Source organism: Bos taurus, chromosome 12 (assembly GCF_002263795.3).
Source record: "Bos taurus isolate L1 Dominette 01449 registration number 42190680 breed Hereford chromosome 12, ARS-UCD2.0, whole genome shotgun sequence".
Classification (NCBI taxonomy): Eukaryota; Metazoa; Chordata; class Mammalia; order Artiodactyla; family Bovidae; genus Bos; species Bos taurus.
In genome coordinates, this window is record NC_037339.1 from 50657210 (window position 1) to 50673495 (window position 16286).

At 39.8% G+C, this 16286-nt stretch overlaps 1 pseudogene; it reads right to left on the bottom strand.

The window, feature by feature from the left end:
• Positions 1 to 6545, bottom strand: LOC783228 (large ribosomal subunit protein uL11-like; annotated as a pseudogene).
• Between the last annotated feature and the right edge of the window lie 9741 nt (positions 6546 to 16286).

Here is a 16286-nt window from a genome sequence, read left to right on the forward strand (position 1 = left end):
TTAACCAGTTGCACATTCCACCACACCACTGTTGATGTCATCTATGACGTCGTGAGGGTGGCAACTATCAGCATTGCAGCCCACAGACTGACCAGTCGCCAGGATCTCTTTAATGGTTCCAGAGAGTTCTCTGGGTAGAGATTGATGCCATATCTGCTGGGCAATGTTGATAATCTCATCAAAAGTGATGTTTCCACTGTGCTTAATGTTTTTCTGCTTCTGCCTCTTGGTGGTTCCTTGAGGGCTTTGAGGATAAGGGCAGAAGCAGAAGGTATCACCTCAGCCTTGGCCTGTCTGTTCTGAGTCGTCATTTTCATTTTAATCCTCAGACCCTTCCAATCACCAGTTGCCTTGGTGGTGTCACCATCAACCTCTTTTGGAAACAGACCCAGGGGGCCGATCTTGGGGAGCAGGGCAGACACGACACCAACTTCCCCACCGGTACACCACAGATACACGACTTTGACCTCGTTGGGCTTGGTGGCTCAGTTGGTAAAAAATGTGCACGCAATGCAGGAGACCCAAGTTCAAACCCTTGGTCGGTGTTTGAACTTCCCCTGGGTCAGGAAGATGCCCTGGAGAAGGGAATGACAACTCACTCTGGTATTCTTGCTTGGAGAATTCCATGGTTAGAGGAGCCTGGCAGGCTACTGTCCATGGGGTTGCAAAGAGTTGGACACGACTGAGTGACTAACACATGCTTAGGCAGTATGGTGGAGGCGGCTGGTGTCAGGTGAACCCAGATTCTGGACTACTGAAGAAATTTACACCTTTGCCTCCTCTGAGCTGAAAGTCGAAAGCCCAGAGGAACTTTGTAAGTTATATCTGTTGATTTGTAAGTCATAAATTTAAGTAATAATTTTAAGAATATTAATGTATTTTAAAATAAAAATAAACACCTTACAAGTTAACAGATAACATTTCGATTAAAATAGCTATTTCCTTTAAAAAAGTTAGAAGAGTAGTATTGTTTTGCATTTAAATAAAATGCAAAATCTGTTTGATGTCTGACCTAGGAAGACAACTGGAGTCTCCTAAATAATGAAAGGAAAGTGCTTACTGAAATTGGCAATTTAGGAAGTCGGTGGTGATCTATGTCAAAACAATTTTGAAGATACTCATTTGAAGGCAAAGACAGTGTTTCTTGCACATCATTTTATCCCGAGTCTGGTTCAGTGCTTTGCATGTAGTAGACGCCAGATGATATCCAGGAGGTAACTGAACCATCCTGCAGTGGGTTGGGATATGAACAGAGGGTGAAAATACGGATTTAGGGGGCACAGACACCACCTTCTCGGCACTTGGTTGAGAAAAGGAGCAAAACAAGGTCATAGCTGGATTCAGGGCAGGATCAGAGAGGGCTGTTTTTTGTTGCTGTTGTTTATAAGAGTGTTGCTATGTGAGGAAACAAAAACAGCAGAGAGAAACTGACAACACAGCAAAGAAATGGGATGACCGGGACCAATGAGGGGTGGGGGAAGATAAGATATGTATCATCCAGCAGAGAGTTTCATACTTTAATGAGTATATGAGAACCTAGATCTTCTTAAAGTGCAGATTCTGAAACTGTCTGTTTCTAACGAGCACCTGGGCTGCTGGTCTGAGGACCTCACTTTGAGAAGGGAGATTCTAGAGCCCAGATGCAGAGCTGAACCTTGGAGGAGGAGCAGAGAGATCTGAACATCCCGGCTGATGGAACTTTTTTAAGAGAGATTTTTTTCCCCTCTAATATCCAGTTAGTACCCTTTTCCTTTCTAAATTCCGTTTCTAATAATTTCAAATTTCAGTGTTCTCACAATGTTTGATGGACAGCAAGATACTGAGGTTATGGCATAAAATGCAATGGTTCTACTATTTTTAAAATGAGACGTTATTAGGATCACTAACAATTATCTAAATATCATTGCTTCATAAACAGAGCTCAGACTTTGGTGTTAGACATGGTTTGATTCTTGGCTCTGATTCTGAGTGGTTTTGGGCAAACTATTAACATCTTAAGTAGGAGTACTTTCATGCAATTTTTTTTCTTTTGTCTCTTTGTGAGAATTACATATGTATCAATAATACATAAAGACCAGCACACAAGAAGTGGTGGCTATTATTATCACATCACTCCACAAGTGCATTAGGCTGCATCGAATATAATTTCAAAGTTGGTTTCATAAATTATCAGATTCATCTAATTTTTCAAAGAATTTAAATAACAAGGTGGAATGAACAGATCAGGCTTTGTTTCTATGCACAAGAGAACTGTGCATATTTCTTCTGTAACTCGGACATGGTTTAACTTTAAAAAAAATCTCAAAATAGCTCAAGTTAGCAGGCATGCAATTTTAGCAAGGTTGATTGGAATTTTGGCCTTTCCTGTAAGTAAGACTAAGCATACTGCTCATTAGAAAACATTTTTATCTGAATCTTTTATTCTTAGGGGCCAAGAATGCTGTTTTTCTTTGATAGCTAGGTTTACAGAAGGTGAAGAAGTGAAGTGAAGTCACTCAGTCGTGTTCAACTCTTTGTGACCCCGTGGACTGTAGCCTACCAGGCTCCTCCATCCATGGGATTCTCCAGGCAAGAATATTGGAGTGGGTTCCATTTTAATCACCTTAATTAATTATTTCAACATTTCAAGTTATTATTATTATTCATTCTTCATTTACAACTATTTGAATTTTGACAAATTTAAATATAGTGACAAAACAATATATATTCAATATAAGGTTATAATATAAGCCTATTTTAATTTTAATTACAACTGCTATGAAGAAAGGGCTTCCTTGGTGGCTCAGACAGGAAAGAATCTTCCTGCAACGAAGGAGACTTGGGTTTGATCTCTGGGTGGGGAAGATCCGCTACAGAAGGGAATGGCAACCCATTCCAATATTCTTGCCTGGGAAATCCCAGGGACAGAGGAACCTGGTGGGCCATAGTCCATGGGGTCACAAAGAGTCAGATGTGACTGAGTGACTAACACTTCTTCACTTTCTTATGAAGAAAATGTGGATAGACAATATTTCCACTTTTCACACTTGGACTTCCTGTGCTGAGAACACAGTTCTGAGCTCCAGGAATTTGAAGGTGACTGATCATTGCCCCGGGGCCGGGTCTATGTGGGCTGGCTAGATCTCAGGGAGGGAGCCGGAAGCACAGAAAGTAATAGTTTCTTTCTCTGTTGCTTTGAAAGCATCAAGAAGGAACGTCTCCATTTGTTTTTTTTGTGTGTGTTATATTTTTAATGCTCAGTACTAGGCCTTAAAAAAAATTTTTTTTTTAAATTATTTACTTAGCTGCACTGGGTCTTAGTTGCAGCTTGCGTGATCTTTGTTGCGTCATGCTGGATCTTTCATTGTGGTGCACATGGGCTCAGCTGCCTTGTGGCTTCTGGGATCTTAGATCCCTCAGTTCAGTTCAGTAGCTCAGTCATGTCCGACTCTTTGCAACCCCATGAATCGCAGCACGCCAGGCCTCCCTGTCCATCACCATCTCCCAGAGTTCACTCAAACTCACGTCCATCGATTCAGTGATGCCATTCAGCTGTCTCATCCTCTGTCGTCCCCTTCTCCTTCTGCCCCCAATCCTTCCCAGCATGAGAGTCTTTTCCAATGAGTCAACTCTTCGCAGGAGGTGGCCCAAATACTGGAGTTTCCGCTTCAGCATCATTCCTTCCAAAGAACACCCAGGGCTGATCTCCTCTAGAATGGACTGGTTGGATCTCCTTGCAGTCCAAGGGACTCTCAACAGTCTTCTCCAACACCACAGTTCAAAAGCATCAATTCTTCGGCGCTCAGCTTTCTTCACAGTCCAACTCTCACATCCATACATGACTACTGGAAAAACCATAGCCTTGACTAGATGGACCTTTGTTGGCAAAGTAATGTCTCTGCTTTTGAATATGCTATCTAGGTTGGTCATAACTTTCCTTCCAAGGAGTAAGTGTCTTTTAATTTCATGGCTGCAATCACCATCTGCAGTGATTTTGGAGCCCCCAAAAATAAAGTCTGACACTGTTTCCACTGTTTCCCCATCTATTTCCCATGACGTGATGGGACCAGATGCCATGATCTTCGTTTTCTGAATGTTGAGCTTTAAGCCAACTTTTTCACTCTCCACTTTCACTTTCATCAAGAGGCTTTTGAGTTCCTCTTCACTTTCTGCCATAACGGTGGTGTCATCTGCATATCTGAGGTGATTGATATTTCTCCCAGCAATCTTGATTCCAGCTTGTGTTTCTTCCAGCCCAGTGTTTCTCATGATGTACTCTGCCTCTAAGTTAAATAAGCAGGGTGACAATATACAGCCTTGACATACTCCTTTTCCTATTTGGAACCAGTCTGTTGTTCCATGTCCAGTTCTAACTGTTGCTTCCTGACCTGCATATAGGTTTCTCAAGAGGCAGATCAAGTGGTCTGGTATTCCCATGTCTTTCAGAATTTTCCACAGTTTCTTGTGATCCACACAGTCAAAGGCTTTGGCATAGTCAATAAAGCAGAAATAGATGTTTTTCTCTTGCTTTTTCCATGATCCAGCGGATGTTGGCAATTTGATCTCTGGTTCCTCTGCCTTTTCTAAAACCAGGTTCCCTCACCAGGGATCAAACCTGCATCCCCTGGATTCTTAACCACTGGACCTCCTGGAAAGTTCCTTCATTTGGTTTTCTTTATGAAACACATGCAGAGGGCAAAGAGGAGGTTCATAGAAGGTTAAAAAAAGAATAAATTGAGATTTATTGAGATAAATTTAAGTCAATTTTCCAGACTATCCCCAGGCACATTTTACTGGAACTTTTATTCTTAGTATTCACAATATTGCAAATATTTAGCTCTCCCTTATCAATCTTATAATCATCGTTGATCTCTTGCATTGGTAGAATATGCCAGGATGGTGGGAGATATTAATGTAGTACAATGAGTACTGACGTTGGTAGCATGTTTTCATGTACGAGGTGATGAGGAGATGCAGAAATGTCAGCCAAGCTACTTGACACCAATTTTAGTTGAGGTCTGTGGGCCCAGTGCTATTAAGATCCTGCTTGACTTTACTTTGAAAAGTTTTTCTCCTTCTTTTTCTAAATCTTGTAATTGTATGTCAAGTACCAACTTCATAATTCATGCTCCTACTCTAATCATGCTTTTAAGAACTTTAAGAATTATAAGCCCAGGGATCTTTTCAAAAGGATCAGACTAGAAATGGATGTTTATGGTGGGTGTCATGTTAATTTACAACCACTGTCCTAACCTGACATTAGATGTATCCAAAGATATGGCAATAAACATGCAGGATAGTGATGTCTGATTCTGAAAAACTTACTTATTCACAAGAATTTATTTTCTCCACTGTGTGTTGGCCAAATATGTCAGGATAGCAATTAAAAGTAGATCTGAAAATTTATAGCTCCTGATCTTTTAATTTAGCATCCAGTAAACTTTTCTGTCAGTGAGGGCTTAAAGAACAAAACACTTCATTGGCAAAGAATTTTTCTTGCGGGATTACATTGCAATTATTTTGCAAATGATGTGAAATTTCTACAAGCCACTAGAAGAGCATAAATAATCTTATCTCTAAAATTTGAATTTAAGTCAAAATACTCCTAGTATTTTATCAGGTTCATATTTGTGTTTGACTTTTGAAGGACCAGCATTTATGTGTCTTGGTATCTCTGCTAGCTAGCAACTCAATAAATATTTTTTGTTGCTCAATAAATATATGCTGATTAATTAATTTTATTTTTTCACCCATGTTAATGTTTTAACTTTCCTAGTCATGAATTTTTGTGCAGTTGTAAATTTGGAGATTAAAAGAAATTCTGGAAGGACAAATCCTATTAAGGTAAAATTTTTCTCTAATTTCTAAAGCAGAATCAGAAAAAGTTAACTCGTTAACATAATTAAATTGGTAATTTATTGCATGTGTTGTCAAATAAAACTTTTATTTCAAAATGGTGAAAAGTTTGGCTCTTGGAATTTATCAATTTAGATTTGTTTTTATATACGTTACAGGAAAATAAAAGTTATTGAAAATTTGGCCATGGCATAATGACTAATAAGATTTTAGAAAGTGAAGTGATAGGTAAATAACATTCTTCTGGCCTATGCCACCACTAGGAGAGTAAAATCAGTTCATAAATGCATATGATCCCCAGATATCTCTTGAGTACTCCTAAATCTTTGATCTTTTGGAGTTACAGCTCTTTTAATTTTCAAATACAATGCTTTGAATGACCATCTCAGCTTCCCCAAATATCTCCAAGAATTCTTTTCAAAAACTAAAAAATAAAAGTTTATTTGGTTGTGTTGGGTCTTGGTTACGGCATAGGAACTCTTAATTGCAGCGTGTGGGACCTGGTTTCCTGACCAGGGGTCAAACCTGGGCCCCCTGCATTGGGAGCAAGGAGTCATAGCCACTAGACCAGCAGGGAAATCCTCCAAGGATTCTCAAGAGTGAACATATCTCCAGATTTCTCTGGTTCAGCTGTGTACTTCTGCAGAATTCTCACTGCCTGTTTCAGTCTCTCAACTACGCCAGACACTCACCTTTCCCAGGTAGCACATGGCCTCATGCAGAGCATTGCCATACCCTCAAGATACCACTAACAAAGCTGTGTATCCAACTTTGCTGAAGGTCGCCACACTTCAGAAGAGAATTAGAATATAAAAATGTTCGCCACTGCCTTAAACCTATACTTTGAATACAACTATTTCTGGAACCTAAACGCTTCTGGAAGTTAAACACTTTATAGGTTTATTCAGCTTCCCAGCCTTTCTGCCTTACCTCAAAGTCCACCCTGTTCTCATTTGTTGGAGAAATACTTTTCATAAATGTTAATATTTCCCAAGGCCAAATTCATGCCAGCTTAAGAATATTCCACTATTATTATCTATGGGTACTATTAGAATATTCCACTAATATTACCTATGGGAGTTGGTTTCTCACTAGGACTCACTAGACATCCTTAGACACAAGAAGACACACAGAAATACATCTCTTAAGGTTTGGTTTGTAGTGAAAGTGGTGGGGGTGGTAATAAATAATTCTAACAGAGCAATACAGGATGGCTGTTGGCATAACGAATTCTGTTTCTACTGAGGTTTCTGGGCTAGTAGGAAGTAAGCTAACTCCTCCTGATGTCTTTTGATCTCCTTTGGGTCCCTTTTGGGTAAAACACACACTCACGCAAGATCTCCCAAGTTTGAACAATTATTCTCAGAGACTAGACCATCTAAGTGCATATTATAGAAAGGAAATACATCTCTAAAGCCATTACTTTGCTGACAAAGGTCCATCTAGTCAAAGCTATGGTTTTTCTAGTAGTCATGTATGGATGTGAGAGTTGGACTATAAAGAAAGATGCACGCTGAAGAATTGATGTTTTGAACTGTGGTGTTGCAGAAGACTCTTGAGAGTCCCTTGGACTACAAGGAGATCAAACCAGTTCATCCTAAAGCAGATCAGTCCTGGTTGTTCATTGGAAGGACTGATGTTGAGGCTGAAGCTCCAATACTTTGGCCACCTGATGTGAAGAACTGACTCATTGGAAAAGACCCTGATGCTGGGAAAGATTGATGGCAGGAGGAGAAGGGGACAACAGAGGATGAGATGGTTGGATGGCATCACTGACTCAATGGACATGAGTTTGAGCAAGCTCAGGGAAGCCTGGCGTGCTGCTGTCATGGGGTTGCAAAGAGCTGGACGCGACTGAGAGACTGAACTGAACTGAAAGCCAGTACATCTCATGAAGAATTTTTCCTGATGGTAGAAAACAGCATTCTACATTTTACACAGCAAAGTTTCAGACCCTTTCCCCGCTCTGTTTTCCTTACCTAGATCATGACCAGAGGTCTATCTCTGAAAAAATAAAATGGCACCTATTATAATACTTTTTCAAATAACAGAGCCATAGACCCCTGATCACTACCTCTATTTATCCAAAGATCCAACAGAAAATATCTGATGTGTGTAATCTATGGGGATATGGGTGTGTCTGTGTTTGTGTGTGTATATATGTAAAGTTCTGTGTGTGCTAGGTCTCTCAATCATGTCCGACTCTCTTTGGCCCCATGGACTGTAGCCCACCAGGCTCCTCTGTCCATGAGATTTCCCAGGCAAGAATACTGGAGCAGGTTGCCATTTCCTACTCCAGAGGATCTTTCCGCCCAGGGATGGAATCTGCATCTCTTGTGTCTCCTGCATGCGTGTGTGTGTGTGTGTGTGTGTGTGTGTGTGTGTATGAAAGCTTCAGTTACATAGGATTGAAATAGTTTGGCCTGACTGGTATATTTCTGTCCACAAGTGTCCATGGTAGAGTCATGGATGGATCATTCTTAGTCCAAGAACTCCTGGTAGACCAACGATTTACCTCAGAGACCCTTGTGAGCATTCTAAACTGATGTTTACATTCAAGGAAATCCCTTTGCCTTCTTTCACAAAGGACCTTCTGAAGGAGCTGAGCCAAGGCTGGCCTCTTCCATGGCTATTTCCAACCCCTGAGGGGACACCAGACTCTCCTCTGTGTAGACTGAGATTTCATGGCTGTGCTGGAACTCTGAGAATAGCCAACGGCTTCATTTCATAGCTGTTTGTAACATCTCTTCACTCTGCATGGAGGTGAGTGTGAGGTGTGCTGGAGATCACCTTTCTCCCACCACTGCCTCTGATGACTATTAAGGGAGAATCTGGGATCACAACCTGGGTCTCTTTTTCCCCAGGCCAGTCTATTTTATAGTTTTGAAATCCTTTCCTTTTGAAGCTAACATATTAACTGATATCTATGCACTTTTCACAGAAATAGGAAGAATGAAAAATTTGGGGGGACTTCCCTGGTGGTACAGCGGGTGAGAATCTGCTTGCCAATGCAGGGTACCTGGGTTGGATCACTGGTCCAGGAGGATTCCACATGCCACAGAGCAACTAAGCCCATGCACCACAGCCACTGAGCCCATGCTCTAGAGCCTGTGCTCTGCAACTAGAGAAGCCATCGCAATGAGAAGCCTGCAGCCCGCCATGAGAAGCCTGCACGCTGCAATGAAGAGTAGCCCCCCTCACTGCAGCTAGAGACAGTCCATATGCAACAACAGACTCAGTGCAGACAAAATAAACCTAACAAAGACTTCTAAACATTTCTAAACAATTAAAGACACTTTTTAAAATATAGTTTGAATTTTTAGCAGTTTCCTATAATAGAGGGCTGTTCCCTCCTGCAAAGATAAAATGAAATATTTTATATTTCAAAATATAAATGCAAATAGTTATTACAATTCTAAGTTAATAGTACAGTAAATGTCATGCTTAATTTTTTCCTGCTTTTTAGCAGAACAAGCTGAACAAACAAAAAGGCTGTTGCTCTGATCAAGAAAACTTAATGAGAGGTCAGGTAGAACTTTCGTACTGAAACATAAAAACAAAAAGGGAAAAAAATGTTTTAGAGAAAACAGGGCTTGACTATTTTTATCTTTGACTATCACTACTAAATATATCCATTTAGGGAAAAACACAGAGTTCATTTTACTCATTCCACTAGGTTGCAGGAAAAGAAGTTTAGTAAACAGATATTCTCTTCTTCTTTTTTCCCAGAAACCCCAATAGTTTATTTTAAAGCTAATTCTAGGGTAAGTCCTTTTGATCTTACTGCTATCACTTAGAGAATTATAGTGTGGTTTTGCAAATCTGGCTAGAATGCAGGACCTTAACAACAACAAAAAAAGAAGTCTTAGATTCTATGTTAAATACTTTGAGTTCAATGATAGGAAACTTTTGTAGATGCTGGAAAAAAGAAAAAAAAAAAAAAAAAACAACCCAAAGCCTTAAGATCTTTACAGTAGGAAGAAAATAACCAGCTACTCTTCAAATTATGGGGTTGGCCCCAAGTTTTGAAAGCTACCATCTCTGCCGGTCTCCTAATGAGCTGTCTGTGCACACAGGGGAAAGTCAGTAAGTACCAAGGGCTTCTCTCTAGTCTGGCCATCTCATCTAGCAGATTCAAAAGACACATTTAGGATCCCTGCCTTCATCCACTGGGCAGAACACTCATCATCATCAACATCTTATGTGACGAGTGTCCAGCTCAGTCACCTTGGTACTCTGTGATGACCTACATGGAGGAGTGGGGGAGACTTAAGAGGGAGGAGACATATATATATATTCACGTAGAGCTGATTTACTTTGTTCTATAGTAGAAACTAACACAGCATTGTAAAGCAATTACACTCCAATTAAAATAAAAACTGTACTGAAGCCTTCCTCAATGTTCGTCTGCCTTATGGAGGAGTGATATGTGATTCACCTAGGGTTTTTTCCCTTTCTGCTGCCTGCACATCTGTATTCCTCCCTCTTACTTTCATTTCTTAAATATCATCTGTACCACTGTGTCTACTTTTTTCTCACTGGCTCCCATTTCCAAATATAGAATGAAACCTACCTTTCTGAATACCATTATGGAAGTACTGACATTTGTAATCCTTTAATTACTGACACTGAAGGATGTATTTTTATAGGTAAAGATGGGATACTGAGAACTTTATCATTATATATGTATATTTTTTCTCTTTACATGAACTTAATTTTTTCCCAGGTTTAGTGAGATATAATTGACATATAATATTGTGTAAGCTTAAGGTGTACAACATAACGATTTGATACACATGTAATCATGAAATGATTACCACCGTAAGGTTAGTTAACACTTCCATCACTTTATGTAATTACCATTTCTTCCTTTTTTGTGGTTACAACACTTAAGTTTTATCTTTGTAACTTTCAAGCATATAATATTGCTAACTATAGTCAGCATGTGAAAGTGTTAGTTGCTCAGTCGTGTCTGACTTTTTGCAACCCCATGGGTTGTAACCCACCAGGCTCCTCTGTCTAGGGAATTCTCCAGGCAAGAATGCTGGAGTGTGTAGCCATTTCCTTCTCCAAGGGATCTTCCCAACCCAGGGATCGAATCTAGGTCTATTGCATTGTAGGCAGATTCTTTACTGTCTGAACCACCAGGGAAGCCCCATGCTGTACATCAAATCCCCAGAACTCATTCATCTTAAATCTGGAAGTCTTTATCCTTTGACCAATATCTACCCATTTCCATCAGCCTCTGCCCTGGCAGTCACCATTCTAGTCTCTATTTCTATGAGTTTGGCTTTTTAAGATTATATGTTTATTTTTTCTTCACCCACTTAACTGCCAATAGACACTTCAGTTGTCTCCATGTCTTGGCTATTGTGAATGATGCTGCCAGGAACATGGGGTTACCCTTCAAGAGAGTGATTTCATTTCCTGAAAATACACAGTCAGAAGTGGAATTACTGGACTGTATGGTAGTTCTGTTTTGAATTTTTTGAGGAACCACCATACTATTTCCCACATGTAGCTGTATCAATTTACATTCCCACCAACAGTGTACAGGGTTCCCTTTCCCCCACATTCTTGCCAACACTTGTCTCATCTTTTTGATAATGGCCATTTTAACAGGTGTAATGTCACTGTGATTTTGATATGCATTTCCTGAAGGTTAGTGATTATGAGTATCTTTTTGTGTGTCTGTTGGCCATTTGTCTTCTTCAGAAAACTGTTTTTTCTTTAAATCAGATTTGTGTGTGTGTGCTATATGAATTCCTTATATATTTTGGATATTAACCCCTTATCAAATAGATGGTTTGTCACTGTTTTCCCAATTCTATATCTTAACTTTTAATTTTGCTGATGGTTTCCTTTGCCGTGCAGAAACTCTTTAGTTTGATGTTGTCCCACTTGCTTATTTTCACTTTTGTTGCCAGTACTTTTGGTGTCATCCAAAAATCATTTCCAAGACCACTGTCAGGCAGCTTTCTCTCTATTTATTCTTCTAGGCGTTTTATGGCTTCTGGTATTACAATTCATTTATTTCCTGTTAATTTTTGTGAATGGTATAGAATAGGGGTCCAATTTCATTCTTTAACATGTGAATATCTAGTTTTTCCGACACAGTTTATTGAAGTGAGTCTACCTTCCCAATGAGTATTCTTGGCTCCCTTGTCAAATATTCAGATCAGATCAGATCAGTCGCTCAGTCGTGTCCGACTCTTTGCGACCCCATGAATCGCAGCTCGCCAGGCCTCCCTGTCCATCACCAACTCCCGGAGTTCACCCAGACTCACGTCCATCGAGTCAGTGATGCCATCCAGCCATCTCATCCTCTGTCGTCCCCTTCTCCTCCTGCCCCCAATCCCTCCCAGCATCAGAGTCTTTTCCAATGAGTCAACTCTTCGCATGAGGTGGCCAAAGACTGGAGTTTCAGCTTTAGCATCATTCCTTCCAAAGAACACCCAGGGCTGATCTCCTTCAGAATGGACTGGTTGGATCTCCTTGCAGTCCAAGGGACTTAAGAGTCTTCTCCAACACCACAGTTCAAAAGCATCAGTTCTTCGGCGATCAGCCTTCTTCACAGTCCAACTCTCACATCCATACATGACCACAGGAAAAACCATAGCCTTGACTAGATATCTGTGAGTTTATTTCAGGGCTATTGATTCTCTTCCATTGGCCTATGTGTCTGTTTCTATGCTAGTATCATTGTATTTTAATGACTATAGCTTTGTAATAAAATTTGAAATCAGGAAGTATGATACCTCCAGCTTTGCTCTTCTTTCTTGAGACTGCTTTGACTATGAAGGATCTTTTGTGGTTCTGTAAAAATTTTAGGATTGTTTTTTCTATTGCTGTGGAAAATGCCATTGGGATTTTAATAGGGATTGCACTGAATCTATATAGGTCACTTTGACTAGTATTAACACTTAACAATATTAATTCTCTAATCAATGACAAAGGCTATCCACTCCAATATTCTGGCCTAGAGAATTCTATGGACTGCATAGTCCATGGGGTCGCAAAGAGTCGGACATGACTGAGAGACTTCCACTTCAATCCATGATCATTGGATATCTTTTCATTTAGAATTTGTGTCTTCTCTAATTCCTTTCATCAGTCTCTTGTAAATTTCAGTACAGAGATTTTACCTCCTTGGCTAAATCTAAGTATTTTATTGTTTTATAAATAGGATTGTTTTCTTTCTTTTTCAGATAGTTTGTGGTTAGTGTATAGAAATGTAAATGCTTTTTGTATGTTGATTTTGCATCCAAAGATTTACTGAATTATTTTATTAGTTCTAAGCTTTTTTAGTGGATTTTTTAGAATTGTCTCTGTGTAAGAACGTATCATCTGCAAACAGAGAAGATTTCATCATACTTAATATGTTTTTTTCATCTACCTTCCAGGAGTGATTCTTCCTGTTAATAAAAGTTTTATAAGCATGAGAAATATACCTGCAATTCAGATGTTGGCTATCTGAACCTGTAAGGGCTGACATCTTTATGAACCTTATCCATCCAGGATATAAAGCTCAGTTATTTTATAAGTGTTTCCACTGTACCTGTCTCTTCTTGCAATAATTTCAAGCCACAAGGTCCCTTCATTCTTATGATTTTTGCCCCAGGCATTGTTCAGCCCAGTGCTCCCCTGCCTCTTCCTCTTCCATAGCTCAGAATAACTCCTTTTTCTCCAGTTCATCTAAATCCTCTCTACTCTACCCCACCCACTTGCTTCAAAACACCTGGACCTGAGTTACCCATCTACTGAACCAAAGCATTAACTGACAAAGTCAGTCTCTCCCTGAGGAGCCGTGGTTCTCAGCTGGTGGTGGTTTCTCCCCAGGAGACATTTGACAGTGTCTGGAGATGTTTTTGATGGTCACATCTACAGAGGTACTACTAGCACCTCGTGGGTGGAGGCCAGGGATGGTGCTAATATATTACATATACACGACAATCCCTTACGACAAAGAATTATCCAGCCCAGATTCTCAGTAGTACACCTGTTGAGAAATCCTACTGAAAAAAAAAAAAACAAAACTTAGATAAGCTTTAGTAATCATTGGTATTTTCTACTCTGCTCCTATTAATGTTTGATTACTTCTGTGCATTGAGTTACATATTTTATACTCTCCTCCTCCCCGACACACCAGTCAACAAACAATTGTTGAAAACCAGATACATGTCAGGCAGGGTCAGGCATTCCTAAGTTACTTATGGTTCTATGAGGAAAACAGGTGACATTTTTATGAAACATACCCAGCTGGAATACAAAGCTCAGGTATTTTGTTAGAAGAGTTTCCACTGTACCTGTCTCTTCTTGCAAGAATTTCCAGCCACAGAGTCCCTTCATTCTTACAATCTTTGCCCCAGGCATTGTTCAGCCCAGTGCTCTCCTGCTCCTCCCTTTTTCATAACACAGAGTTACGGTTCAACCTCGTGATTGAAGGGGCTATGATGACATAAAGAAGATGTACCTAATGTAGCCCAGGATGATCTGCAAGGATTTTTGGAAGGATTCTCAGAAGGAAGAGGTCTGAATTGAGCCTGGAAGAATATGTAGGAGAAAGGCAAGAAAAGGAAGGGAGAAAGGCACATTTCTCACAGAGAAAAACATGGGTCAGGACACATGATTAGAAAAGAGGGCAGTAGCAAGTCCTGAACCAGGTCGACGTGATGGCAACCATCAAGATGGCCCCTAAGTTGGCAACTGGGAGTCCTAAAGGAGGAGTTAATTGGGTGGCATGATAAGATTGAATTTTAGAAAGGTCATACAATTCCTGAAAGCTAGCTGAGAGCTAATGAACTAAAGTGGAAATGAGAATGGGGAAGAGGGGCCAGTTGGAGTGATATTGAGGAGACAGCAAGGACAGGACTGGGGATGGGGCAGACATGGAGGTGAGAGATGAGGAAGTCCAGCATGACCTCCAGATTTCAGGTGTGGTACCATTTACAAGTCAGGGAAAGCAAGGGGAAGCCTGCGGGATAAGACAGAAAATCAATTTTGGAAAATCTTTGTGTCAGACAAATATTTTCATTTATAAAAGTAGTTTACATGTCTCTACTGCTGAAGAATTGATGCTTTTGAACTGTGGTGTTGGAGAAGTCTCTTGAGAGTTCCTTGGACTGCAAGGAGATCAAACCAGTCAATCCTGAAGGAAATTAGTCCTGAATATTTATTGGAAGGACTAATACTGAAGCTGAAACTCCAATACTTTGGATGGGAAGAGTCGATTCATTAGGAAAGACCCGATGAAGGCAGGAAGAGAAGGGGATGACAGAGTATCAGACGGTTGGATGGCATCACCGACGCAATGGACATGAATTTGAGCAAGCTTCAGGAGCTGGTTAAGGACAGGGATGCCTAGTGTGCCGCAGTCCACAGGGTCACAAAGAGTCAGATATAACTGAGTGAGTGAGCAACAACATACATGCCTTTTGCCAAAAAATTGTAGAAGAGAAATAAATATGAAATCTCCATTCAGAAATGCCAGCATTAAACTTTGGGTGAAGGTGGTTTTTTTTTTTTTGCTGTGCTGAGTGGCTTTCTGGATCTCAGTTCACTGACCAAGGATTGAACCTGGGTCCCATCACTGAAAGCTGGCAATCCTAACCACTAGGCCATCAGGAAACTCCTATTTTTTAGGGGGTGGGGTTTCTTCCAAATTGTTCTGTGTGGAAAAATTACACACAGAATGCAATCACATAAGAAAACAGAAAATCACAAAAGCAAATGCAATCACATAAGAAAACAGACTCTTATGTGAATCATCTAAAGGTATGATTTCAATACCTTTAGACCATGAAATTTTTGTACCTGGTTTTATGTCCCTGGATATGTTCTGTTGTCTACTAGTTTACAGTATATGGGAGCTTGAATGGAATTTGTACCCTACTGTTCTGTGAAAATTGTATAAATCTTGTGTGTTAGTCATTTAGTTGTGTCCAACTCTTTGCGACCCTGTGGATTGTAGCTCACCAGGCTCCTCTGTCCATGGAATTCTCCAGGTATGAATACTGGAGTGGGTTGCCATTTCCTTCTGCTGGGGATCTTCCCAACTCAGGGATCGAACCCGGGTCTCTTGCATTGCAGGCAGATTCTTTTAATTATATTGGTTCATAATGCTTTTCTTTTTTTTTCATTTTCTTTTTTTTTTCATAATGCTTTTCAGGTCTACTATATCCTTCAACTTTTCTGTATATTCATTCTAATAAGTTTTGAGAGTTTGATAATGAAACTCCAACTAAAAATCTTAATTTCTCTACTTAAAAAATTGAAATTTATAGTGGAACTATATGTAATCTTGTTCTCTATTTTCCGAGTCTCCTATAAATGTGTTATCATATTTTCATAATTTAAAGAATAAAAAAAAGAAAAAAGAAAAATACAATCACAAATTTTATCACTTTATAGATGACTTTCCTTCCACTTTGTAATATATATATATATTTCAT